Source organism: Dasypus novemcinctus, chromosome 11 (genome assembly GCF_030445035.2).
Source record: "Dasypus novemcinctus isolate mDasNov1 chromosome 11, mDasNov1.1.hap2, whole genome shotgun sequence".
Taxonomy (NCBI): Eukaryota; Metazoa; Chordata; class Mammalia; order Cingulata; family Dasypodidae; genus Dasypus; species Dasypus novemcinctus.
In genome coordinates this window covers 100481500-100508371 of record NC_080683.1, presented here as the reverse complement: position 1 = coordinate 100508371, position 26872 = coordinate 100481500, and the positions used below count along the sequence as shown (strand labels likewise).

Genomic DNA, 26872 nt, shown 5'->3' with positions numbered 1-26872 from the left:
ACCTCTCTAATAAAAAATACACATTTTTAAAAGTATATGTTAATCCCATACATAACAAAATGTTAATAATAGCTCTCTCAAATAATAAGATTATTGGTGATTATTTTGTGAAGTTTTGTTAGAGAAGGTCTAGGTTTATAAAAAGGTCATGCATGGGAAGCGGATTTGGCTCAACCAATAAAGCGTTTGCCTACCAAATGGGAGGTCCAGGGTTCAAACCCAGGGTCTCCTGACCTGTATGGTGAGCTGGCCCATATGTACTGCTGATGCAAGCAAGGAGTGCCGTGCCAGGCAGGGGTGTCCCCGTGTAGGGTAGCCCCACACGCAAGGAGTGCACCACACAAGGAGAGCTGCCCCATGCAAAAAAAACACAGCCTCCCAGGAATGGTGCTGCACACACGGAGAGCTGACACAGTAAGATGACGCCACAAAAAGAGACAGATTCCCAGTGCCATTGACAAGAATACAAGTGGACACAGAAGAACACACAGTGAATGGACACAGAGAGCAGACAACTGGGGGGGGGGTAGGGGAGAGAAATAAATCTTTTTTTTAAAAAAAGGTCATGCATAAAATACAGTTTCCATATACTTCCCACCCTATTATAAACACCTTGCATTAATGTGGTTTATTTGCTACAATTAAAGAACATTTTCATAATTGTACTATAAACTATAGTCCATGATTTACAAAAGGGTTCATTGTGTTTTAAAGTCCTATATTTTTAACAAATTTTATTGATACATATTAATAAAGTATAAATCCATCAAAAGTGTACAATCAATGATATTTGGTATAATCACATAGTTATGCATTCATCATTTCAATCATTTTTAAAGCATTTCCATTATTCTGATAATAATAAATAAAAACAAACAAAAACTCATCACTTCTCAACGTCTCCATGCTTCCCCTGCCAGACATCACTGCTATTCTGTTTCCATCTCTCTCATTTGCGTTCATATATTTCTAAAAGTCTTATATATGCATTATCACCTATATTCATATTTAACATGAGGTTTCATTCTATTATAAGTCCCAAGTTACCTTTTCTTTAGCTTTCCTTCTAGTAATATACATGACCTTAGACTTTCCCTTTCAACCACTGTCATACCCATATAATAGCTATGCTAGTTACAAACACTATGGTGTGCTTTCACCATTTCTATTTACTCCCAAAGACTTACAAACAACCTTTTTTACCAGTTCTGCATATATTAAACCTCAGCTTTCCATTCTCTACCCTCATTCTACTTTCTGGTGACCTATATTCTAATTAACTCCATATATTTACACAGTGTATTCAGTTTATAATAGCACAATCATACAGTATTTGTCCTTTTGCGTCTGGCTTGCTTCACGCAGCATAATGTCCTCCAGGTGCATCCATGTTGTCATATGCTTCACAACTTCATTTCTTCTTATAGCTGCATAATATTCCATCATGTGTATACAGCACATTTTCTTTATCCATTCATCAGCTGGTGGACACCTGGGTTGTTTCCAACTTTTGGCAATCGTGAATAATGCCACTATGAACACTGCAGATGTCTCTTCGTGTCACTGCTCTTCTTTTTGTACATCAGCCCCTTTAACTCTTTTCCATGGTTTTGAGGAGTCTTACTGTCTTTTGAGATTCCCCTGCCACCTTTGCCTGAGAGAAATAACCACCCTCAGAGCCAGGTCCCAGCAGTCTGAAGCAACTGATCAAAAGTAGTGATCAGTGATCAGACCACACACCCCTGGGATTTGAAGAACTGGGTCTTTATGTCCCATTCTGGCACCAGCAAGCTGTGCCAGGGGCCCAACCTGCAGTCCCCAGTGCTGCCCCCACCCAGAAGCTGGGGGAGGGGGTATGGTAGCCACAGAGGGGGTGACACTCAGGGGTATTTACTGCAAATTATCAGCCACTTCCTCCTGTTCTTCCTTGGATGCTGTACAAGTGCTTCCTTAGACTCTGGTTTCAAAGTGGTTGATTCAGACAGTTCCCACCAGTTCAATGGTTGTTTTGGTAGAGGGAATAATTTCTGGAACTTCATATTCTGCCCTCTTCCAAATCCTGTCTTGTGATTTTACTTATTTATTTTCTGTTCTCTTATTTCCCAAAATAGTAGCATATTCTTTTCTGTTAAAAATATTTTATAAAAAGAAGCTGTAGTTTTCACAATGGAAGTGTTTTAGGATGTTGGACAACTGCAAGACTGAAGGAAAATTAATGAAGGCCACTTAGGATAATAAGCCAGGTGTTGCAACTTGTGACCCAAGTCTGATAAGGAAGAACTATATCAAAAGAATAAATACAAAGACTTAATCCGGAATTTGGGTGAAAAGGGGTAGGGGAAGAAAAGAGTCAAATATACACCACCATTTCTTATTTGAAAACAGCAGCCAGAAAGGAGATAAAGTTGACAAGAATTGAAAGGGACATTGTAAATTCAAATTAGGATATTCAGTTATTAGTGAATGAAAAGATGGTAAATAGTAAATAAAATCAATGACCAAATTCAGGGAATAAATGAGGGAATTATAATAAAGGGTATATATGAACTCACACATCTAAACAAGCCAACTGAGATATCAAGTATAGAAAGAGAAGAGCAGAGGACTAAAAATAAAGACTACAACTATATTTGTTTTATTTAGGCGAAATGAATGTTTAAAAAGCTGCAAAGTTTAAATTTTCCTTTGAATTGTATAAGTACAATGGGTAAAGAAAAACAACTCTTAATGGAACATATTTTTTTAACTTAAATGTCACTGTCCTATAATAAGAAGAATTTGTAAATTAGTTCATTCATACATTCATACATTCAAACAAGGTATAGGAGGATAGGAGGTGCTATTTCTGAGTACTTCCTATCCCTGAGACCTTGTATAAGATAAATGCTGGTTTGATCCACATGGGGCTAACAAGAAATGCTAAAAAAACAGCACAAATAGAACACATACAAAACAGTCTGCTTCATCTGCCTAGAATACTTGTCTCCCTTTGCTCTCACTAGTAGACTCTAGGTCATCCTTGAAGATCCAATTCATGAACTGCCTCTGCTGTGAAGCTTTTGGAATTTCTACAATTGGGAATTACTCGTATAATAATTCCCGTCCCTAAATCACTTTGTTCACAACTTTCCGATGCACTTAATTACTTTGTGTTATGAATGTGTGCGACCATCTTCCCCAGCAACCTATGACCATCTTGAATGGTAATGTTATCTTCCATCTCCAGACCTTAGCACAATATACTTTAGGTTCTCAATAAGTGCTAATGAAATGGAAAATTCATACTTCTTTATTGCATGAGCCAAAGGCACATCATAACTTTAACATAAGGAAGATTTGCAAATGTGTTTTACATTCTTGCTCCATCTAGTTCTGGCAGGATGAATTTATATCTTTGCAAAAACATGGAAAACCTGAGAGTATTCACTGATAAGTGATCAAAACAAAATTAACATTATTCTCTTCAATTTTTCTTATTTATTCTTCAATTCCCCCCTTGTTGACACTTAACCTATTCTCTCCTATTTTCTTCTTGATTTCTACAACTCTGAGTTTTAAAATCCTTGGCAATGGCTACATTTTCAAAAGTTTTTAGAGTTACTGAACGCATATAAAATTGCAAACAATCTTTTCCCTCCGTTCATTCATTCAGCAAATATCACTAATTGTCTTTCATGTAGTAAACAACAGGGAGGTAATATAGACCCTGTTTCTGGGGAGGTTACAGGCAGACTAGTTAAGAAATATACCCAAATTAGCCAAATCAAAATTATATTGCAGTCTTATCTCTAATTTATCTGAAATTTTAATTTAGCTTCAGAAGCTTAAGAATAATTTAAAAGGAACTGATAAAAATGACAAAGATTCAGATATTTTCATGTTTCAGAAATTACTTAATATAAATAGCTAAATATCCAGGCTAATTGTCTTCTTAGGTTCAAATCAACGCTGTAAACATTTACAGTGGGCAAAATAAAATCAGTTTTCCCAATTAAAAAGGTAATGTTTGCATTGTACAACTTCTCTTACATAGCAATTCTGCAAAGTACACCCAGAGTCTCAAAAAGGTTGACAAACTTTGGCCTTGTAATCCCACAGAAAAACTTACTTTACCATTTAAGACCCCAAGATAATCTTTTTTTTTTTTTTTTTTTTTTTTGCTGTTGTTGCTATTGGGAGAGGAGAGTAATGATGGATTTTAGTATTTATGAAACACCTGTTCTGTCCTTGACACTTAACATTTTCATTTTCTTTCATGTAATCATTACAATTAATCCACCACATTCTCAAAGTTTAAGAGATGGTGAGATACATCCCTAAGATCACACAACTAATAAGTCACACAGTCAGGTTCAAACAGCCCTGTCTTATTCTAAACCCTGCAACTGATCTACCACACACCATGATAACACAATATTCTTGGACCATTGCAGCTTTTCTATGTAGCTATTCCCCTATATGATTTTTATCTTATGATTGAATGATGGCTCCTTAATACTTATTATGATAATTCTAAGATACATTAATCAAATTAACTTGCTGAAGAATTAGTTCAAAAGCAGTTCACAAACTTATACTTTCTCCTTTTTTTTTTTAACCATTTCCCCTTTCTCCATGACAAAAGTATATTTTCACATCTCATACCAAAGTAAAACAACCTAGAAATGCTAAATAACTGCCATATTTATTTTTCATGTTCATAAAACGTGGACGGACATAAAGAACTTGATTAGAAAGGCTTCCTGCTGAGGACTAGAGGCCCAAAGAATAAAATAAGCAAACCTAGTGACCTGAAGAATTTTACAATCTGCATTCTCATTATATCATCATAATTTTAAAAAAAAAGTTTGTTGTGAGTACCAACAGCGTGGCCCTCATAATATATACTTACAATATAGTATAGATTAAAACCAGGGTCTCTGAAGACATAATTTCTGGTTATAATTCCTTACTGTGTACACTTGGCCAGTTAACATTTCTGGGTGGGCCTAGGCTTCCCCAAATGTAAAAGATTCATAATAACAATAGTTGTTGCATAGGGTTGTTGGGAGGTTTTAATGCCATACCAAATTTAAATCATGTAGAACAATGTCTGGCCCATACTGTGCTTAATAAGTTTCAGTTTTATTAATACTCTTCTATAACAAAGACAAACAGAAGGCTCCTTCCAATGACATACATGATAAAAACAGTAACAAGATTAAAGTAACTTTAAAGACTCTTAGAAAAAGGCTTAATTATTGTATTACTATTGTTATAATACCTCAGTAGCATTCTAATAGAATGGCCTTAGATACATTAGTTGTGAGTGTGTATGTAAAACAAAATTTGTATGCAAGATTTGAGAGGAATTTTTACATTTTTAAGTATTATTTTTAAAGAGGATACAGGTCCCAAAGAGAGTGCAGAACCCAATACCAACAAAGAGGCTTCCACTTTGTACCCAAAACAAAACCCCACTTCCTGAACTCTTAGATGAGTAGGCAAACAGTTACAGCTCAAGGCCAGAAGTACCAGGTGAAAATGTAGTGGGAGGGAAGGAAATAAGGAAGGTTTATGTCACTTCTTTCTTGCTGACTAATGTTAATTATTTCTCAAATCTGATGGTTGCACATTCTTCTACTTCACACTTGAGCCTCTGATGTAACTGCGTTTTATTACAAGATACTGAAAGAGCTATGTCTTGGCCTTTAAAATATGTGCCTGGATCTGGAAGAAAAGTAATTGCTCAACCTGGGTAACTTTAAATCCTAAAAGAAGAACTCAATCTTCTGATGAGATAAAATGTGTCAACATTTTGTCAACTCCTCTGTATTAAAGATTAAAAGTGAAGTAAAAGAAGACGTGGGTCTTGGTGAATTGTTATTTTCTGACATTTCAATTGAGGAAGTATACTTGAAGCAGTATCTCAAATACTAGTGCCAAGTTCTTTCACTGCTAATGAGACAAACATTCTGCCATCCCAGTTCACTTAGTGAGAACAGAGAAAGTTAGCTTGTCGGGTTTTCTCCAATGTAATTATTTGCTTTGGCTAAATAACGTAAATAGAAAAAGTTACACCCCCCCAAAAAGAAATCACTGCATATTCCATATACAATAAAGAAAAGTTATCACCTATTGACCCAGAAAACTCACCTTGCAACTGCCTTGAAAACGAATAAGAATGCAAGTATTTGAAAAGAGAACTTTAGCTGCCCAGCCACCTGCCTTGCCCAAGTTCATGTTTAATTAAATGTATATGGTAATTCCACAAATTACTTGCATAAGGACATAAGTTATCTTCTTTGATTATAAGGTCAAATACTTACTGCTAACAACTCTCTTGTCTCTGAGGGAGGCCTGGTCCCCTGCCAGACTGTTCTGCTTCACCCCCACCTGAGGGCGGCCCACCTCCGCTGTAAAACTCCGGGAGGGGGGTGGGGGGGCGGTCAACGCCGTCACCACGGAGCCCTCCTCCTCCGCCCCCCCCGTTGCCTAGCAACAGCCCCTTATGACCGCTCCACCAATACCGCAGGCACCAGCGCTGCCTCTGAGGACCCAGCAGCTCTGAGGACGCTCCCAGCTCACTGCTTCTCAAGAGCGTCAGGTTAGCAGGAGGCCCGGACCCTAAGTGACTAGTTACATAATCTAAACATACATTTCCCGGAATTCTCTTCAACTACCTCTAAATAAAAATCAGAGAGGAGCTAGTTCCTACCCTTGAATATATCCTTACATTTGAACTTTGGGTCTTTCCTGTAGCTGAGCGAAAAGCTAAATAAAGCATCAGGGCCGATATTTGCGGGGTAAGAAACACTAAATAGTTTAAAAATAAAAAAACAAAACTCATTGCCAAAATGTGTAGAAAGAAAAGTTTAAGTAGTAAAAAGAAAAAAAAAAAAATCCCACATATACAGGACCCATTTTCTTTGTAAATGGTATTCAAAATATAACTTTCAGAATTTCAAAGAATTTTGCTATTATTTTCCATTAACAGTCAAAAAACTGGGGGAAAATATAACGAGTTAAATCACATTACCTTTATGGCAAGCCTGTTCCTAAAATGTTTAAACATATAATTAACTCATTCAGAATAAAAATTTCTGTAAAAGGCTTTCAATTCTTACCTGGTTGGACCCACATTTACACCTTCAAGTCTCTATGGCTCCTGAGTTCCAGATCCTTCATTCAAACTTAACAAAATCTAAATTATGAGTCACATGTTTCTGTCCATATCTGACCTACCTCTTAAAACAACAGCACCCACCCAGTCAACCAAGCTAGAGCCCTAACCACACATGGAAACATGAAACCAGCCTTGCCCATATTTGCTCTAACTTCCTTTGCCTCTGTGCTTGTGCTCCTGGAGACAAGGGTTTGCAGCCATTATACCACAGTACAATAGGGTCACATTACTCTAATTCAAAACCTTCAATCAAGTCCAAGCTATTTAGCATGGTGGCAAGGCACTGCAGAATCCATTTCCAGTCCCTTAACTTCCCAGCCACACCACATCTCCTGCTGCTGCCCTGTTGTCTTCACACTCCACTATTTTGAACTGAATACAGTTTCCTAATTTCCCTTTGCCTGGCAAATTATTGGCTCTTATTAAGCCAGAATGTCACCTCTCTGAGAAATAGTCCCTGATTTTAGAATTACTCATAAGCCCTTTTGAGTTTCTTTATACCTCAGTCATACTGCTACTATAGGTTTCAGTCACAATGTTTTTCAGTTGTTTTCTTGCCCCAAATTGAGTGCTCTTCAAGGGCTAGGACTTTGTTCTCTTCAATCTGGCTTCCTCAGTACCAACCATATTTCTTAGCATTTAGGTGTTTATACAATAAAAATTTTTTAGGAGACACCAGAGTTTGAACCCAGGACCTCATACATGGGAAGCAGACATTTAACCAACTGAGCTATACCTGTTCCCCTGTACAACAATTTTTAATGATTAGAAAACAGTACTCCTAGGCCAAACTGCAAAATACATGAGGATTAGGCATCCTTCCCTTTTTAAGCTCTTCAATCTCCCATAAGTCCACTGACCTATAATAGCAGGGATGGGTAATAAAGGAATTGACCAAAAAATAAAATGAATTATCTATCTCCTGACTTGTGGATTGGGCCCTCCTTCCACCCCCAAACTGTAAGGAATCATTGTACAGCAAACAAGCAGATGCCCTTCCAGTAGTCCAATCAATCCAGTAATATGGCTAAAATAATCAGATTGCCCATGCCCCTTCTATTGTAATCATAAAAACAAGAAATTTAAGGGAGCTAATGCCCAAATAACCAAATCACCAAGAGCTGGTCCAGGCCTGGTTTCAGGGATGACTAATTTGACCTTCAGATTAGCAACTCAAAGCATTTTATGGAGGAATTGTTGGTGCAAATAAAATGGGACTCTTTGGGGGGAAAAAAGAAAAGAAAAAGAAAAAACAGTAATTTAGGGCTAAAGAATAAAATAAGAAAAAGTTATTCTAATTTTAAAGCCTCTTAATAATAACTCATAAGTAATTCAATAGATGCCTCTCAAAGCACTAATTGAAAAAATGAATAGGAATATGAGCAAACACACAAAAGCCGCCAAATAAAGCAGTCAAGTGTGATATCAAGATGCTGCTCACCCCATTTTTAAATACAGAAATGCTGTTATGCTTTCTCTGTAACTTCTTTATTTCATATGCTTATGCAACCAAATTGCCAAATATTTTGATATTAGCAGTAAGATGATTGCATAAATTAAACCAAGCAATGCAAATTGTAATAATAGAAATCTGAACTGTTAGCCTATCTGTGTTAAGAAACTGAGAGAGAATTCTTAGAATATTAGAAACTTGTGAGTTCCATATACTGCTAAATTTGTGCTTTTTCAACTAGGAAATTTACACTTTTAGGGATACCTGACTATCCCAGAAGGTACTCACAAACCACATAGTACATTTTGTACTGCTAGGCAATTTTACTTGATGGTATACAGCTTAAAACATCATTTATGTAATGAAACACTATAAAGTAGAATGCAAAATTTAAATAAATTCGTAAGACAATACAGAATTTCAGAGAAACTCTGTGCTTTCTATGGAACACTATAACTCTAGATTTCTGGCAATCGTTTGACAGAGAAGAGTGAGATGCCTTTTCTTGGATTGTATTGAGGGGAAGATTTCTTCACTTTAATGTCTCAGAAAGATAGAGACTTGGCTCTTGGTCCTCCGCCACCCCCCTCAACGCAGAACACTACCCGCACTAAAACAAGCGATTACTTTTTGCTTCAGATTAAACCTTTTTAGCATCTTTTTTACTTCAAGGTAAAAGTCTTTCTCTCTCCAACATTAGTCCTAAATCTTCTGTAGATACCTCCCAGGATCAGTCTAAACACCGATATATGTAAGATAGTCCTTCAGATAATAATAATGGCCACGAATAATAGAGGTGTACTGGGTGTCAGGAAATGTGCTGGGCACTTGACAATCATTAACCATCACAATAAAATTGTAAGTAAATAGCACCATCTTTACATTACAAAAAGAAAAAAACCCTGATACTGCAATAAGTTCAGTGACTTGCCCAAAATAATAATGCTAATAAGTAGCAGAGCTGAGATTTAAACCCAGTTCTCATTGTAAATCCTGTGTTTGTTTCTCTTTTTTCACTCTTTTGTACATCACGTAATGCTACACTTCCATGCCTTCTTCACTATGTGTTCATTTCTCCTAGCTAAATATCTCCATTTTATAACTATTCCTACTATTACTTCTGCAATAACTCACCATCCATATCACTATGGATAGATAAAGGAATGGCCTGGATGATTGGATGGACTCTTTTTGATAGATGATAAATAGAGATAAAGGATAGGTATATATATATGTGTTTGTGTGTATATGTATATATACTACAAAGAGAGAGAGAATAGATTTGTACAATAGAGCATCCAGAACAATTTGTCCTGGGCACAACAGAGGTGAACCATCACCTCCCTTGTTCAGGATAACCTACTACTATTAATATAGTTTAAAAATACCCTAGCTTTGTTGAGCAACTTGACATTACCAACTTCGTATTGGATCAGCTGTAAGCCAAAATCTTCTAGCATTTTCTAATTGATACTGCTATTATTTATTCTGTCATGTTTCTTTAAAAACATGTATATGACTCTTGGATTTATCCACAAATAAACAACCTGCCAAAATAAGTTTGTCACTAAGTCCAGCACTGATTATATGGCTCCCTATTATAACACTTTCCAGGATGCCCATTAGTTACAGATTTAAATCCAAATTCTTCATCCTGGCATTTAAGACTCTCACTAGAGACCCAATCTATCTTTCTACCCTCTCTCCTTCCAGCCTCCAAACCTCTACACAGCTCTGCCTTATTCTCATCTGTCACTGTACTTTTGTTCATGCTGTTCTCTCAGGCAGAAATGTTCTGCCCACTTGTTGAAATTCCAACAGTCTCTTTAAGGATCATCCTGCATACTCTGTCCTCTCTAAAGCCTTTCTGATTAGTCTCAACTTTCATCTTTCTCTTCTTTGATACCCTTACTTGAGTTCTTTCATAGCACCTAATGCCATCTGCCCTGCAGTACAGTTTTGTGTTATCTTTCCTCACCTCCCCCAAACATGGTATTCTATTCTTGTAGAAAGAACAGTCTCACTCATTCCTATATGTGCTACAGCACTAAAAACAAGTACCCTGCATCCAGAAAAGTGTTTTTTTAAAGAGATATTTGTTTAAATTGAGTTAAACTATTTACCTCAGTGACACATGAATTAAGTTCTAGAGTTCATTACGAACGGAAACAAAGGGCATCTATTAACTGCCCTCAGTCATGAATCTGAAAATGAATGGGCATATGTGACATTAAAATATGCAAGTATAGAATCTGTTTAGAATAACAAAAAGTATTTTTTCAAGGTACTCATGAAGAACTGAAATCATGTGACTAATATCCATGTAATCATTTTGAATTTCAAGTTTCTCTAAAATCCCATGACTAATTAAAAGTTGAGCTGGCCCTACCAATAAAGCTTTTCTTCTACAGTAGTGATTTTCTCACTTTTATTGCCCAATTCATCTGTCAATATCTTTTCTATAATGTTAGCTATGAAAATAATTACATAAAAAGAAAAAAATCCTCTTCTTATTTCTCTTCAAAATATCTGAAGAGGCAGAGGTTGTAAAAAAAAAATCTATTAATGCTGGCTAGAGAAGATTATATAAAATAAAACTGATTTATACAAAGTTCATTTATTTTGCAACTTCAACTAATAAAAATACAGTCAAGAATCTGGGTATTAAAAATATACTATTTAGCAAAAATAAATGTCATACAACCCTATACACTAATAATATTCACAGTTTTTACTCATAAGATAGTCTCACAGGTTTAATCAGAGCCTATTTATACGTTTTTACTTTTTCACACCTGTTTGCTACCAGCTGGAGGGGAATAAATAATTTGCCTGCCCAATATCCATTTCACCTTTGAGTAGCCTTCCCTCCAGTACTCTCATCTGATGTGGTTCAGCTATTTCCAGCAATGACAATGAGACCCAAATACGAGCTCCAAATGTCCCTAGTTAAATGACCGATTCAGAAGTGGCACATGACTCAAATCTGCCCAGCAGCTTATTACATTTTCCCAACCATACTGATTGCTTCAAGAATGGGACTTTGAAAAGTTTTGATAATGGATGGTGGTGACAGTAGCACAACATTGGGAATATAATTAACACCACTGAGTTACATAGTGCATGTGATTAAAGGGAAATTTTAGGTGATATATGTTACTAAAAAATTTTTTAAATTGTAAAGCACCATAAGACTGTACAACATAGTGAACCCTGATGTAAACTAACTGCTATAGTTAATAGCACACTTACAATAATATTCTCTCATCAACTATAACAAAATGTTGCAGTTTTGAGATTATTTTATGAAACCCCAAAAGATAGATTATGTTTGTAAACTAATGTAGTCCTGAGTATAATAATACCTTTTGATTATATTAATTTCAGTTGAGGTCCTTTGAGTAGACTACTTGTTAAGATTGTTTTAGGGATTCCAATTCTACTGTCAGTAAGGCATGACTCAGATCAAGTCCCCACACCTTTGCTGGGTCCAATATAAACAGACACTCACTCAGACAGACAACACAAGGAGAGAGAGCGCGCTGTCATTTTTGATCCTGTCATGTGACAGAAATGAGAAGGCTCAAAAGCTGAGACCCCTGGGGAGAGATGTGCAATCTCCCTGATAGCTTAGGGCTGACCTTGGTAAGAGGGCAGAACAGCAGAGACGTGATATAGGAGGCCTAGAAATAAACAAACCCTATGCCCTGAGAGAGGACTACAGGATCACTTAAGCATGAAGCCTCAAGAGACTCGGCCCACCATGCAGCTCAAGAGGAAAGAGTGAGCCCTGAGGGGAAGACAGAGATCGGTGGCCATCTTACTTCAACATGTGGCAACCGACTTTGGTGAGAAAGCACTTCTTAAGATGCCCTGGGTTGGACTTTTTACAGCTTTGGAACTGTAAGCTTTTACCCCAAATAACCCCCCTTTATAAAAGCCAACGGATTCCTGGTACTTGGCATTGGCAGACTAATACACAGAGATACCACACTAATGAAAAATATTAATAACTGGGGTGGATATATGAAACCCCCTATTTTCTACATGATTTTTCTATAAACCTACAATTTCTTTAATAATATTAATAAAAGAATGGGCCTTTGATCCAAGTTGGTCCATCCTAGGGCTTGGGCTAAAGGTTCTGAGCAGGGTCACTATTTTTCCTTTGAATTTAAACTTTAGCAGTTATGACTGGAGTCGCTGATAGCCATTTTGACACAAAGCAGAACCTGAAAATGAAGTCAAGTTGAAGGAAAGCAGAGCTAAGAGGTAGAAAAAGTCTAGCTTCTTTTAAAATATCTGAGTTCTGGACCAAGCAATGACTGAATGCTGAGTATTTCAGTTACATAAGATTGATGTTTACCTTTCTCCATAAGCCAGTTTGACATGGATTTTCTATCATAAGCATTACAATTGTCCTAACTATGTACTTAGTTATCTGAGTTTCTCCACCCACAAGAGTTTAAAAGGGTAACACAGAGACAGAACAGGAAGAGCCAGCAAATAGTTTTACATGAAATAATAGCTTACAGTTTGATACTAAAGATAAAGGCAGGTGATATATAAAAAGAAAATTAAAAATTAAAAAAATTTCATATGTATAGTGTCTTTTAAGTCAAAGCCTTAGCATCTCACAAAGCATCCTGGAAAGCCCCTTAGTCCAGGCAAACCAGGACGGTTGGTCATCCTACTTGGGAATACAGGGCTTCTTAAATGATATGCATAAACAAGATGAACGACATAATTATGCCCTGGTGGACTCAAAGCAGGTGGTGGTACTGAGGCAGAGGAGGCAGTGGTAGGGGACTAGCCAGAAGCATATAGATTTATGAGGTTCTCTGCTGACTTCTGCTGATAGGAGCTGGAATCCACTGAGAAAGAGGACTCTGACTCCAAGCCCTGAAAGCATGGAGAATGAGAATAGATGGGTCAAAGAAGCAGTCATCGATGAAGCCAAAGGACAAGTGAGGAAGTAAATCCTTAAATAGGCATAAAAAGAATATAGGAATGCCAAGCCCATAGAGTTTAGGAATTTGAGTTTTTAGGAAAGGAACAGTTTCACGTGATAACCAGCCCAGGGTGTGGCTACAGAAATGGCTGAATGAGGAAGGATAAGAGAAAAAATGAATAAAGACAAAAAAAAAAAAAAAAGAGAGAGAGAAAGAAGTAGTGGAGATCAAGAAACAGAAATTCCTGGTGTTGGCTATAGATGGGAAGTCACCCAGAATGAGGAGAAGTTTGCAAATGACTACACTATTTGCCAGAATGTTCAGGGAAAGAAACGGTTGTTCAGGTGGTGGCTAGATGTTAGGAACGAGCAGGTATAGGACAGTATAGGTGGTGGCTCAAAGGATCAGGAAAGAGGGCGAAAAACTAATGGTCTAGGGGAGTGGATGTGATTTAAGCAACTGAGTGCCTGCCTCCCACATGGAAGTCCTGAGTTCAGTGCCTCCGAAAAGAAAAAACAGACAATGAGCAGACAACGAGCAGACAATGAGCAAAGAGCAGACAATGAGCAAAAAACGATTAGATAACAAGCAAAAACAATGGGCAGACAACACGCACAAATAACAAAAGCAAAAACAAGCCAACAGAAGAGGGAGCCATTCAGGAGGAGGGAGGGGAGACAGGGATGGGGATAATTGCCTAGAACTGAGCCTGGGACCCAATTTGAGCCTGTGGCCTACCTCCCTGACCTGAGACTTATGGACTGTGAAAGAGCAAACAGCCTCCAATAGGGTGGACTCAATGACAAGTGAGACCTCAGGGCAGAGCCAAGTTTCATAGTAGGGAAAATGTGAAAGTTAATGATAATGGCTGAATGGACCTCATATATATATATATATTTTTTTAATGTAACATTTTTACAAAATCAATCAATCAATAAATAAATAAACAAACAAATAAATAAAAGTTAATGATATAGGGAAGTTTGCCGTGATCAAATAAGAGCTCCAGAGGGCAGGATGGAATGAATGGTTTTAAAGGAAGAAGAAAAATGAGACACTGGGTCAGGTGAGAGGCGGCACAGGCCATAATAAACTTAGAAAATGGAAAAATGGCCAGGGACCTAATTGGGTGGCTAATGATAAAAGCAGAGATTTGAAGCATTATAAAATTAGCTGTTTTGCAGAACTAACAAAATTGGATGTTCTAAAACTGATAAAACAGAAATTTAGGAAAAGCTGTCAGCTATGATGTGGAACATGAAATTCTTTTTCATTCTAGGACTCTAATGGCAAGTGACAGATATGGATGGACGTAGCCAGCCAAGAGCAGGAATGGTGGCCAGCAAAATATGTGGATGCAAAGTCTTGGGATCTCACAATGGTGGGTACACATGTAAGGGAGCCAGGAGCCAAGACAGGTGCAGGAATGAAGAGGCATGGGATGTTATTCCAAATCAGTGGAGAATCAATTACAGAACAAATGTATTTGAAACAGTGAACCAGTATTGAAAAAAAAATGCTACTAAAATAATTTCAAATGGATTAAAATTTAAATAGAAATAAAAGACACAAAAAGGCATATGAAATGTAAAGGAATATTTAAAGTAGACTTCTCAAACCTAAAACGTCCACAACTTGGGAAAAATTGATAGCTTTGACATAATTGATAGCTTTGACATCCACTACAATTTAGAGATTTTACAAAGCAATGCACTATAAATGGGAATGACAAACAAGAAGCTGGTAAAAAAAAAAAAATTCAACTTAAGTATATAAAGAGTTAACATTACAAAATAGGCCATGAATATAAAGAACTCAATTCATAAAAATAAATCCAAAATAGCCAATAAAAATCTAAAAATATACAGCCTCACTAGCAAAGAAACGCAAGCATGAGCTATTTTTTTTATCAATTCTTAAATTTAAAAATTTTGAATGATGTTAATATGTTAGCAAGAACATGGTAAAACTTGATTTCAAAAATGCTATTTTAGGGAAACGGACTTTGGCCCAGTGGTTAGGGCGTCCGTCTACCATATGGGAGGTCCGCGGTTCAAACCCCAGGCCTCCTTGACCCGTGTGGAGCTGGCCATGCACAGTGCTGATGCGCGCAAGGAGTGCCGTGCCACGCAAGGGTGTCCCCCGCGTGGGGGAGCCCCCACGCGCAAGGAGTGCGCCCGTGAGGAAAGCCGCCCAGCGTGAAAAGAGAGTGCAGCCTGCCCAGGAATGGCGCCGCCCACACTTCCTGTGCCGCTGACGACAACAGAAGCGGACAAAGAAACAAAAGCAGACAAAAGAAACAAGACGCAGCAAATAGACACCAAGAACAGACAACCAGGGGAGGGGGGGAAATTAAATAAATAAATAAATCTTTAAAAAAAAAAAAAAAAATGCTATTTTAAATACAAATTGCTACAGGCTTTCTGGGAAAAAAATTTGCAAAATACATCAAAAGTCCTAAAGAGTGAATATCCTCTGGCCCAGCAATTCCGTTCTTAGAAATTTATCCAAAGGAATTAACCAAATACATGGATACAGTGTATAAAGATTTATGAAGCAAGTTATCCACTATGATACTGCTTATAAAGCAAAATTGAAGAACATTCTGCATATCCAAAAATAGGAAATTAATTATTTTAGTAGAATATTATGCAACCATTAAAAATTATGTTTATTGTCTTAGAAAGATTTATGAAGATGACTTATTTAGTGGGAAACAAGATATATAACATATATATCTTGTGTGTGTATATATATTCATAGTATGCTATCACTGTTTAAAAAAGCTATATACATATGCAAAGAATAACTTTATAGTAATTACTTCTAGTTCAAAAGACAGATGGTCTTATTTTCTTAATACTATTCTGAAACATCTGATTTTTTTGAAATGTACTCAAAAATACTATTTCAAATTTTTAATGTTTAAAAATTTGTGGTATTTTAAGTGGCAAACTTGTCTTGCCCAGAAAGTAACAAGCAGAAAAACTCAATTAATGTAATGATGGAGCGGTGAGACATAACTTCACAAAAGAATGAGACTAAAAGAAAAAAAAAAACTTTACTAAATTTTCACCTCTGTGATTCTTGATGAAGAATTTAAAATAGCAAGCATCTACTGTACTTAAAAAAAAAACAAAAAACCTGAACTCCACACTTAACCACTGCTAAATCACTATATTCCAATGGTTTACATAGATTTTTCTTTTATTTCCCATTTCTGTGTTAAATCATTGACTACCACAGAGACCAGTGAAATTAGAATGTAGTCTTTCATTCAACAGCAAAAATACTGTTCATATCCTCAAAATCTGAAATTTCATCTACCAAAGTCTGTTTCATGGGTTACTTTACATAATAATGGAAAATGTTATTTCTTTTATTTGCTGTCCCTATTCATTTCCTTTCTGGCAATAGTAATTCTAAGAGAAAAAGTAAGATACAAACTGAATTGTACAACTATTATTACATTAAAAAGTATATCTTTCCAAGTGTACAAAGACTGGAAGATAGCCAATATTGAAACAATTATGGTTATTAGAATTGAAATGAAAAATATTTAAATATTCTGTACTAATGTGATAGTTCTATGATTTAAAAAAAAATAGAAAGAAAAAAGCTATCAAATAAAGTAAACCTTTGGCAATCATTACATAAAGTAACTTGAAATTAGATATAATCTAAACTGCTGTCCTTAGATTAAATCTTATTTCAGGTGGATCACATTGAGACAAAACCTACAAAGTGAAGAATGAAATCAAATGACTATTAAGACCGATAACAATTACTAACAGATAATATGACAAATTGGTATAAATTTAAACACTTAAGAAAGTTGATAAAAATAAAAGCCTACAAGTAAAAAGTGCTTTGTTTCCTCCCAGTTTTCAATTAAAACTGAACTGAAAAGTTTATGTTTCCTTTCAAAGCATTCAAACCCAGAACCCAACATATGGACTTCTCAGAGTTGGAACAAACTATGCTGGTTTTACACTTGAAGCTTACTATTCTTTAGCAAAAGTTCACAAAGATCCCTGGTCACTGAGCCAGATCTCATCCTGTAAAGAAAGTACTTCTCACTTCCCCACCCTTCCATGAGGCAAAGAAATCAAATCCCCCCCATTGTCATATACTGGTCCCATTTCTCCAGTCAAATGCATATGGTACAGGGAAGCGGACTTGGTCCAATGGATAGGGCATCCACCTACCACATGGGAAGTCTGCAGTTCAAACCCAGGGCCTTCTTGACTCATGTGGAGCTGGCCCACACGCAGTGCTGATGTGCGCAAGGAGTGCTATGCCACGCAGGGGTGTCTCCCGCATGGGGAAGTCCCATGCGCCACACAGGGGTGTCCCCCATGTAGGCGAGCCCCACGCTCAAGGAGTGCACCCTGAAAGGAGAACCGCCCAGAGCGAAAGAAAGTGCAGCCTGCCCAGGAATGGTGATGCACAAACGGAGAGCTGACACAACAAAATGACGCAACAAAAAGAAACACAGATTCCCGGTGCCACTGAGAACAACAGAAGTGGACAAAGAAGATAAAGCGAATGGACATAGAGAACAGATAACCGGGGGGGGGGGGGGAAGGAAGGGAAGGGGAGAGAAAGAAATAAATAATAAATCTTTTTTAAAAAATGCATAATGGAACAAATAAATGGACAACCCAAAATGACCTGGTTAACTTCAGTGCTATAGGACTTTGACCATGTCAGGATACTACAGACGCATAACTCAAATCATCACACTGTTTTCTTTATAACCGTCTTTGCAAGTGATACTAAGGAGGAGCCACCAGGTCTGCATGCTCAGAAGAGACTGTCAAGAATATCCAATATGAGCAAGTCAGCTGGGCATTTTATTCAGTTCAGATTAAAATGGCAGACACCAGATTAAAATGGCTTTAGACACCAATCAGAACTGGCTTCCAATCTCATCTTTGCCACTTTTTACAAATGACTTTAGGTAGTTACTCTCTATGCCTACTCACCTGGAAAATGAAGCCACAACACCAACTCTGCAGGATGGAGAATAAATGAAATATGTGAAAGCATCTAACTTGGAGCATGGCATATAGCTGATGTTCAGTAAATGGCAGTTTCCCTTCTCAACACGTACAGCCATTTCCATGGAGAGAAAAAAGTAACTATTGTCCCTTAGAATATTTTAAAGCTTCTATTACAAATTGAAAATTGTAAATGATGTTTAAGGCCTCCACCTTTGCCTTAATCCCATCTCCTCCTTTGGAAATCAGCTCCATGAATAATTTCCCATCTTTTCTGTACCTAAGCCTCTCCCACACTAATAGCTCCTTCATGGCATCTCAAGAGAAGAGAAGGTTCTCTTTGAAATATTAAATAAAAATTCAATGACTCTGTGTCAGGATCCCTCAATCTCCCCAACTTTCTTTTCTATCTTTTACCTATAATCAAGTTAACATTTGCTGACCCCATTTTCTAACTTTCCATTTCCTCTCATCCCACAAAATCTAGCGGCCACCTCCCTATCATAAAACCATTAATCTTCCTTTCTACTGGTCAAATCAGAAGTCTTGGGAAGCAGGGTGTAGCTCAGGGTTTAACTGCCTGCTTCTCATGTATGAGGTCCTGGGTTCAAGCCGTGATACTTTCTAAAAAAAAAAAAAAGTCTTTTCAGCCCTTCTGATGCCTCTTGACCTGTTTATTATGCCACATATTTTGAAGCTGCACATACTCCTTGTTGCTAGCAGAATGCTCTCTCCAGCTTCTCTTCTTGGGCTCCCAGGAACTCCTCTCATTCCTTAAGCTTCCATTTTCTTCCCATTTCCTTTCTCACTATAAGTACTCTCCATAAGAGGCCTCATCACTTTTTTATCTCTTGGATGCCAATGTCTACTAAATCTATGTATCTTGAACTTGTTATGCAACAAGTCTTTTGGATATGTTAAGTATCCTCACCTCTGATTCATCTTTTACCAACATCATCTTCCTCCATACCCATCAAATCTGCCCTCATTCTTATATTCCCCAACTACCAATCTCAAATCAAGAATCTGAGAAGCACTCTTCATTATCCCCTCTTCCTCTTCCAAGTCAAAATAACATCAAGCTCAATCATTTCAGGCTTCTAATATATTTAGACCCTGAATAATCTTCTTCATCTCTAATTCTATTGCCCTAACTCATTCTTTAGCACCTCTTGCTAGGAATACTAAAACAGTCTGTCCAATACTCCCCAATCCAGCTTCCTCAGAGCTACAATAGTATACATATATACATACATACATACACCTTCAGAGCATGTTAGAAAGACATAGATAGATAGGACTGGTTTTTTTTCCTAATCCTTTACTGTATGACAAGTTCTGCTTCTTTACCATAATGCATACAATTATGATAGATGTCCTTCTGCAGGGATGGAGGATATGAGAGTCAGAGTGGTTTCCGTGGAAGCTCTTGCCTGTGAAACTTCTTCTTTTGGCTTGACAGACGTATTACAAACCTTCAGAATGAGACAAAATCCATCATACCTAAAATCTACATTTTCATTAGGTTTCAAGGACTCTTGGGGGAAAGGCAGACAAGAGGGGTTCAATTCAAGGTATGAGATTTAGTATTATACCTAACTCCAAAGGGGCTTAGCAACTGAAGTCCTTTTTCTCACTTTTAAAATAAACAAACATAATAGGCTAATGTAATTGCATGAACTGCAAGACATCCTTATTTAAACATAAACACTGATTTTAAGAACAGTGTTTCCACTGGAGACATATTAGTCCAGCCCATAAAGAACAGACCAGGAATAAATTATTTTATAATCATTAAAACATAAGAATGCTTGGGAAGACTGATAAACTCTTTCCTGTCTTACAGAGTATGATGGATATGCTGGTGTGTCAATTTGGCCAGGTAATGGTGCCTGGCAGTTTGGTCAAGTAAGCAATGACCTATTTGTTACTGTGATGACATTTTGTGGACTTAAATCATTAGTAAGTTGATTGCATCTATGCCTGATTACATCAACTGAGAAGATTGCCTTCAACTACCTGAGATGTCTCATCCAATCAGTTAAATGCCTTAAAAGAAAAGGTACTAACTTCAGCTGTCAGAAGAGAGAATTTTCATCTCTACTTCAGTCAGCCAGCTCCTCCGGGGAAATTCATGGAGGACCTTCATCGGAGTTCCTGGTTTACCCTACAATATTTAGACTCCCGCACCCCCACAGTCATGTGAGACAATCTTACAAAATCTCGTAACATTTACAGGTATCTCCTACTGGTTCTCTTTCCCTAGCGAACCCTGATTAATACACATGATTTTATTTCTAAAGTTTCTCTGGACCTCAGGTTTCCCCCTTCAATCACCAAACCTGAAAACCTAGAGTTAACCTTGCTGATTTCCAGACTCCCAAAAGGTTTTGTCTTTCATCAGCATAACAGATTTTTGTTTTAATTAGAGAAGTTGTGAGTTTACAGAACAATCATGCTTACCATACAGGATTCCCATACATCGTCCTACCATCAATACCTTACATTCTTGTGACACATTTGTTACAGATGATTAAAGAACATCATAATATTACTGTTACCTATAGTCCACAGCTTATACTTGGTGTATTTTTCCCACAAACCATCCTATTACTAATACCATGCATTAGTATGTATACTTCTTATATTTCTTAAGAGAACGTTCTCATATTTATACTGTTAACCACATACCATCATCCACCACGGGATTCTCTGTGTTATACAGTCTCCTGTGTCTTGTACAATCCAACAAAAGTGTACACTCAGTGGTTCTCAGTTTCATTCCAGAGTTGTCAACATAATAGACTTTAAGGCCAAGAAGGAAATTGGGACTGAAAGAAGGGCAAGCCCAGGAAGTGGAGGCATTTAGCTCCATTTTTAGGTAGATTCCTCTGCTGCTGCTCCCTAAGCAGTACTCAAGTTGTCTGTTGTCCACACAGGGTCTTAAAGTGTCTCTGCTCCCTTGACCCTCTTACCGGTCTGAACAATCATATTCTATCTGATCCAGGATTGTAGGTGAGATTATCTCCTCCTGTTCAGAATATAAACAAATCTGAAAATCATTTTTCTCATCTAGAATACCCCAATTCTCTTTTCCAACCAAAGCACCAAATACCTGGACACTATCACATTTAAAGAACAGGAGTGGCTGAAGAACACGAATTCACTCTGCTTTATAACGTCCTTGGTATGCACCTCATGCAGAAAACTGTTACTTGCCAATGGGAGCTAGAATGAAAAGCTTATCTCACTTGAGTAAAAAGTAGAGTACCTATCTGATCTCTGGAAATCAGTTGCACTGCTAATAACAAGAAAGAAAATAGCCACTTTTGGGTTTTTTAGGTATGCTCAAATGCTTAAACCAGAGTTCTTTTTATGTAATGTCACTAACTGATAATAACTTATAAAATTACACTGAGTATATTAACATGCAAATGTCTTAGAACAAGAGGATTGAGAAAAGCATATACTAAAGGGGAGAGGTTTCAAAGCAAGAAAAGAGGAGGTCTGGATTTTTCCCTAATGTGTGATTTTTATACATGTAAACACTTAATCTTGGGCCTTCTATCTCCTGAATAACAGAATAGTTAATGGTTATTTAAAAAGATTATGTGACATCATAGATAAGAAAGTTTATTTTTATCATAGGATTAGTTCTGTGTTTTTGATATTAAAAAAGGAACAATTTTTCTCACTCAATTAAAATCTTGCATTGAAGAAAGAGACAACCACTGAATGTACTGTCAAGGCAAATACAATTTGCAAACTGTTTTCCTTCTCATTTTTAGTGGATGTTGAAGGAAATTTAGTCCTGATTAAGCCTAATTCATTCTCATTTACCCTATGTTACAACCCAACTCCTAAAGGACATGAGATGGTACAGCAGCAAGACTAAAGAATGCACCTAGGATTGAGCCAGGCATAAGGTTTATTGGGACTTATGGACAGGAGAGGCTCTCCAATTACAGCATTTCAGAGAATGAAGACAACACTCCACAATGAGAGATGAGATGGGAAAATAAGAGGTGATATAAGGGGTAACATACATTCCACGGGGTATGAGAACAGAGTTCTTGTTAGGGTACGGTACCATGGCGGCACACATGGGGTCTGGTGATGTTTTCACTACGCTTGTAGGAAGGATGCTTACTGCTTTGGCACTATTACGGTTTTTTTATACTATCTATACATTCTCTCCCCTTTGGGGAGGGTTGTTAACCTTTAACTTATGTCTAGGTGATGCAGATGGCTACATGCTAAGGACTTGAGGTGGGGAGTCCTGGGTCCCCACACCATAAAAAAATCTGTTAAGCAAGAAATTATCTCTGAGAAACAGTGTAACATTTTTTTTCAAAATTGTTGGTTGTACTTGAAATTAAATCTGAAAGGAAGCAATGTGTCTCCTTCCACAAGCTTCTCTCTACTTACATAAAATGATACATGATCCAGCAAGAAGTGTATTTCTCCAGAATTTTCTACATCTTGTAAATGTATAACCTCTACAATAATAGCCATTCCAAAAAGACAAATACTGTGATTTCATTACTAGGAAACAAATAGATTGTGTAACATATTGTATGATTAAAAAAAATTTTTATAGATATACAGTACATTTAATTGAGAAATGCATGTTTTATTTCAACTGTGTTTTCTTTCTAGTTTTTAATTGTTTATATTTTCAATTATTAAACGTACAAAATAAAGTTAAAAAAAGAGGTAATTATCTGAAGTAGAAGGAACCACAAAAAAAGAACAAAAAAACGTTTCATGTGGTCTTTCAAAAGTTAAACATAAAGTTATCATACAACCCAGCAAGTCTACTGCTACTTATCTAGCCAAGGGAAATGAAAACATAAGCACTCCCCAAAACATGAATATTCACAACAGCATTATTCATAATAGCCAGAAAGTGGAAACAATTCAAATGTCCAGCAAACTGGTAAATGGACAGATGAAATGTATATCCATACAAGAGAAAACTACTCAGCAATAAAAAGGAATGAAATACTAATAATACTCTGAAATATAATGAAATACTAAGTAAAAGAAGCCGTAAACAAAGAATATATAACAGTATGATTCTATTTACATGAAATGCATAGAAAAGGCAAATCTAAAGAGATAGAAAGTAGATTAGTGATTGTCTGGGCCAGGGAATGAGAATAAACATTAACTGTAAGTGGGCATGAGGGATCTCTATGGGGTGATGAAAATGTTAGAAAACTAGATTATTGATGATGGTTGTACAACTTAAATTTCAAAAAAAAAATTCATTCAAAGACAAATTATCTAAAAATCTTACCTTTGAAAGGGGTGAATTTTATGATATGTAAATTATATCTCAATGAATTGTTTTTTTAAAAACACATTCTATAATGCAAACCAGATAAGGATTTAAATAACTGAAAAAATTGTGAGGAAAATGAAATTGATCCATCACTGACAGTAAAAATTGACTAAAGAAAGTATTCTCAACCATTCTACTTTAACATCCTACATTTTTTTCTTCCATTATACATTTTCTGGTAGAAAACATTCTACAACAGAAATGAAATTTGACACATTTTTAAAATTTTCTACACAAGGTAGTCCATTAGCCCTTGATTATTTTAAATCATTTCAATGATTATTTAAAGCTGTGGTAAAGTTAAGACTAAAAAGTCAATTACTAAAAACTTTTCCAATTTTTTTTCTTCCAAAGTATAACTTTGATTCAAAATTGAATCACCTAAAATTCCAAAACACCGTTTTAGAAAGGAACTCTATTAAAGAAGTGTCAGTAGACCGGAGCGAGGATATTAACCAGGACAGGACATTTTGACAGGCATCACAGCAGGTTTTAAAAATGCTAGTCTAATCAACGGCGATCCAGAACCTAAGCATTAAACAGCTTCCTGTGAGCCTTATGGACATAAACTCTCAGTTTAAAAGTCCAAGTCTTGAGCTTTCTGAATGTTAAATCCTAGGGGGATTTTTTTTTTTTAAATAACAGTGAATGGCAATGTCAGTAAGAAGGCCTCTTGTGAAGACAAAGCGGACAGATGGATTTTGAATCCACATGTACACAAAGAGAAGTGCAATAGCGAAAGTAATTCTAATCCAATACAGTCTTATCAGTGTCTAAAGCATGGACTGGAGTGTTTTTAGTTTTTAGTGTTTTCCAGAAAAACTGTAAAGTGGGCAAATGCCTTCTAACTCCTCTTCCAGGCCAGCGATGGATTTTGAATCCACATGTACACAAAGAGAAGTACAATACTGAAAGTAATTCTAATCCAATACAGTGTTATCAGTATCTAAAGCACGGACTGGAGTATTTTCAGTTTTTCGTGTTTTCCAGAAGAACTGTCAGGTGGGCAAATGCCTTCTATCTCCTCTTCCCGGCCAGCACAGACTCCAGCTAATAATAACAGCTCCTTCCGTTTATTTCGTACTTCCCATGTGCCTAGCGCGTTTCAAGCGCTTTTCCAAAGGAGCGAGCTCGGCTCCGCTCTCTGAGAAGAGCTTCGGGAAATCGGGACTAGCCAGGGCACCTCAGCGTCACTGGGCGCAGGCCCCCAGGCCACCCACAGGGTAGCCGACCAGGCAGCGAAATCTCCCTATTAGGGCACTCCTAGGGCTCGCCAAGGGGTTGGAGCAGCAGCAGCAGCCTGGACCCGGGCTCTCCCCGCTCCTTCCGCTCCTAAGCCGGGCCGACCCCCTCGCCCTCAGGTCGTGCCCTGGCTGCCCGCCGGGTCCTAAGTGCCAAGAAAAACACAGTAGCTAAACGTGACCCTAGGGGTTATTCGGTCCATCCATTCCCATATTTTATCAAAGAATGGGCGAAACCCGAGATGTGAGGTGATTTTGCTAAAACCCCACAGCTCGACGCTGGCAGAGCCGGTGAGCCCTCGGGTCTCGGCGGACCCTGTGGCCGCGAGCGGCTGCCTGGAGCTTGGAAAGCGCCGCCCCAGGGAAACCGCGAGGCATTGGTGGCGCGAGAGGCGAAGGGCCAGCTACTTGTGACAGGAGGTCACGAATGCCCACCTTCCCGTCAGAGTGAGCAAAAAGCAGGTGCACGTACCTCCCACTTGACGCCTGCCGCCCTGCGCGCCCCCTTTCGCTCTAAGACTGCCCGGGTTTGTCTGACGCCTGAAGAGGTGGCCCCAAGCAAAAGGAGCATCCGCTCGGAATTCCCCTCCACCCCCCCAGGCTTGAGCTGACCCGGCGGGAAATGGGAAAGTTGCACTTCCCACCCCTGCGCTCGTTCCGTCTCCGCCAAGTCTCTTTCCCGCCGCCGCTCACCTTCCGCTGGCTACGGACCGGTGGCGCGCGGAGCCGCCCGCCGAGCCTGGGCCAGGTCCCCGCGCTGCGGTTCTCCCGGCCTCTCAGCGGCCCGCAGCTGCGACGCGGGCTCTAGACCGCTGCCGCTTCTCGCGTCCACGAGGATGCCGCGGCGTCTGAGCTGCCCGCCGGCGCGCAGCCGGGCGCCGGAGGCAACGCGGGGGGCGGAGGGAGCAGCCGCCGGGACCCGCCCCCGGGCGCAGGGCTCGGCTCCTCGCTGGTGCCCGGCCCTGGTAGCAGCCGGGCTGCAGCGGAGCGCCCCCGAGCTAGCTAGCGCGCCTCGGGGTCTTTCCCTCTGGTGCCCTGGGAGGGCTTTCTTTCCTTCGTGCGCGTTAACAGCCACTAATCTTCGGCGATCATTCCGGGCCGCGAGTACTCGGCGCCTGCCACTCCCAGTCCCGCTGGGTGACTGCTCAGGTGCTGTTTAGAATGTGCTGATTAGGGCTGCGGGAAATGCACTCCCATCCCCCCAGTGCGCGCACGCAGCATCTTATTTTCCGTCCGGTCTGTCTGTGCGCGCCTGGAGGGTTTGTGCTCCAAGGGTCGTAGCATTGCCCTTTGAGCTAATCGTGCCTGTTTGGAGAAGATAGGAATGTGAATAGTTTTCTTATTTGTACCCGGAATCTGGGTCTTAGCGTTTATTTGGAAGCCGCACGCAACGCAGACAACTTCTTGTGCAAAGGCAAAACTGCTTATAGAGTTCACGTGCAGGTCCTCACTAAGAGGAAAGAGATCCTTACTGGTAAGGTCTCATTGCGTCCTTTGAAAAACCACATTAAATACATGATGATACCATTGACAGATTTAAGGAGCGTCTTCTGTTTCCTCAGAAGGTGGTTTCTCCTCTGTACCTAGAATAGTACAAACACGTAGTAGGAACTTAATAAATGGCTTTTTAATGAATTAATATTCACCTTACTTTCTTCAAAGAAGAGGAAAATGACTCAAGAAACTACTATTTATAGAAGGCTTTTGTCCA

General features: G+C 38.3%; 1 protein-coding gene across 12 annotated transcripts in view; it reads right to left on the bottom strand.

The window, feature by feature from the left end:
- The window catches only part of FABP7 (fatty acid binding protein 7), a 187413-nt gene extending 161067 nt beyond the window's left edge, over positions 1–26346 (bottom strand). For 4 of the 12 annotated variants that reach the window (XM_058307351.2, XM_058307346.2, XM_058307353.2 and 1 more), the window contains exon 1: positions 25855–26344. The gene's annotated coding sequence lies outside the window, so the exon portion shown is untranslated. Of the gene's footprint in view, positions 1–6308; positions 6578–7106; positions 7240–25633; positions 25761–25854 lie in introns of those variants that run through there. The other 8 variants (XM_058307348.2, XM_071218646.1, XM_058307354.2 and 5 more) reach the window with 7 other exon arrangements.
- Positions 26347–26872: the final 526 nt, after the last annotated feature.